This window comes from Salvelinus fontinalis, unplaced genomic scaffold, assembly GCF_029448725.1.
Source record: "Salvelinus fontinalis isolate EN_2023a unplaced genomic scaffold, ASM2944872v1 scaffold_0202, whole genome shotgun sequence".
Lineage (NCBI taxonomy): Eukaryota > Metazoa > Chordata > Actinopteri > Salmoniformes > Salmonidae > Salvelinus > Salvelinus fontinalis.
Genome location: NW_026600411.1, coordinates 25,001 through 27,500, shown reverse-complemented (window position 1 = coordinate 27,500; position 2,500 = coordinate 25,001).

Here is a 2,500-nt window from a genome sequence, read left to right as displayed (position 1 = left end):
CTCTCTGTCTGTCTGTCTTTCTCTCTCTGTCTGTCTGTCTCTCTTTCTCTCTTTCTGTCTTTCTCTCTTTCTCTCTTTCTGTCTGTCTGTCTTTCTCTCTTTCTGTCTGTCTGTCTTTCTCTCTCTCTGTCTGTCTGTCTTTCTCTCTCTCTGTCTGTCTGTCTTTCTCTCTCTCTGTCTGTCTGTCTTTCTCTCTCTCTGTCTGTCTGTCTTTCTCTCTGTCTGTCTGTCTTTCTCTCTGTCTGTCTTTCTTTCTCTCTGTCTGTCTTTCTCTCTCTCTGTCTGTCTGTCTCTCTCTCTGTCTGTCTGTCTCTCTCTCTGTCTGTCTGTCTTTCTCTCTTTCTGTCTGTCTGTCTTTCTCTCTTTCTGTCTTTCTCTCTTTCTCTCTGTCTGTCTGTCTGTCTGTCTTTCTCTCTGTCTGTCTTTCTCTCTTTCTCTCTGTCTGTCTGTCTGTCTTTCTCTCTGTCTGTCTGTCTGTCTTTCTCTCTTTCTGTCTGTCTGTCTTTCTCTCTTTCTGTCTGTCTGTCTTTCTCTCTGTCTGTCTGTCTGTCTTTCTCTCTGTCTGTCTGTCTGTCTTTCTCTCTGTCTGTCTGTCTGTCTTTCTCTCTGTCTTTCTCTCTGTCTTTCTCTCTCTCTGTCTGTCTTTCTCTCTGTCTGTCTGTCTTTCTCTCTCTCTGTCTGTCTTTCTCTCTCTCTGTCTGTCTGTCTCTCTCTCTGTCTGTCTGTCTTTCTCTCTCTCTGTCTGTCTGTCTTTCTCTCTGTCTGTCTGTCTGTCTTTCTCTCTCTCTGTCTGTCTTTCTCTCTTTCTGTCTGTCTTTCTCTCTTTCTGTCTTTCTCTCTCTCTGTCTGTCTGTCTGTCTCTGTCTTTCTCTCTCTCTGTCTGTCTTTCTCTCTGTCTGTCTTTCTCTCTCTCTGTCTGTCTTTCTCTCTCTCTGTCTGTCTGTCTTTCTCTCTCTCTGTCTGTCTGTCTCTCTTTCTCTCTTTCTGTCTTTCTCTCTTTCTCTCTTTCTGTCTGTCTGTCTTTCTCTCTTTCTGTCTGTCTGTCTTTCTCTCTCTCTGTCTGTCTGTCTTTCTCTCTCTCTGTCTGTCTGTCTTTCTCTCTCTCTGTCTGTCTGTCTTTCTCTCTCTCTGTCTGTCTGTCTTTCTCTCTCTCTGTCTGTCTTTCTCTCTGTCTGTCTGTCTTTCTCTCTGTCTGTCTTTCTCTCTCTCTGTCTGTCTGTCTCTCTCTCTGTCTGTCTGTCTTTCTCTCTCTCTGTCTGTCTGTCTTTCTCTCTCTGTCTGTCTGTCTCTCTTTCTCTCTTTCTGTCTTTCTCTCTTTCTCTCTTTCTGTCTGTCTGTCTTTCTCTCTTTCTGTCTGTCTGTCTTTCTCTCTCTCTGTCTGTCTGTCTTTCTCTCTCTCTGTCTGTCTGTCTTTCTCTCTCTCTGTCTGTCTGTCTTTCTCTCTCTCTGTCTGTCTGTCTTTCTCTCTCTCTGTCTGTCTTTCTCTCTGTCTGTCTTTCTTTCTCTCTGTCTGTCTTTCTCTCTCTCTGTCTGTCTGTCTCTCTCTCTGTCTGTCTGTCTCTCTCTCTCTCTGTCTGTCTGTCTTTCTCTCTTTCTGTCTGTCTGTCTTTCTCTCTTTCTGTCTTTCTCTCTTTCTCTCTGTCTGTCTGTCTGTCTGTCTTTCTCTCTGTCTGTCTTTCTCTCTTTCTCTCTGTCTGTCTGTCTGTCTTTCTCTCTGTCTGTCTGTCTGTCTTTCTCTCTGTCTGTCTGTCTGTCTTTCTCTCTGTCTGTCTGTCTGTCTTTCTCTCTTTCTGTCTGTCTGTCTTTCTCTCTTTCTGTCTGTCTGTCTTTCTCTCTGTCTGTCTGTCTGTCTTTCTCTCTGTCTGTCTGTCTGTCTTTCTCTCTGTCTGTCTGTCTGTCTTTCTCTCTGTCTTTCTCTCTGTCTTTCTCTCTCTCTGTCTGTCTTTCTCTCTGTCTGTCTGTCTTTCTCTCTCTCTGTCTGTCTTTCTCTCTCTCTGTCTGTCTGTCTCTCTCTCTGTCTGTCTGTCTTTCTCTCTCTCTGTCTGTCTGTCTTTCTCTCTGTCTGTCTGTCTGTCTTTCTCTCTCTCTGTCTGTCTTTCTCTCTGTCTGTCTGTCTTTCTCTCTTTCTGTCTTTCTCTCTCTCTGTCTGTCTGTCTGTCTCTGTCTTTCTCTCTCTCTGTCTGTCTTTCTCTCTGTCTGTCTTTCTCTCTCTCTGTCTGTCTTTCTCTCTCTCTGTCTGTCTGTCTTTCTCTCTCTCTGTCTGTCTGTCTTTCTCTCTCTCTGTCTGTCTGTCTTTCTCTCTCTCTGTCTGTCTGTCTCTCTTTCTCTCTTTCTGTCTTTCTCTCTTTCTGTCTTTCTCTCTTTCTCTCTTTCTGTCTGTCTGTCTTTCTCTCTTTCTGTCTGTCTGTCTTTCTCTCTCTCTGTCTGTCTGTCTTTCTCTCTCTCTGTCTGTCTGTCTCTCTCTCTGTCTGTCTGTCTGTCTCTCTCTGTCTGTCTGTCT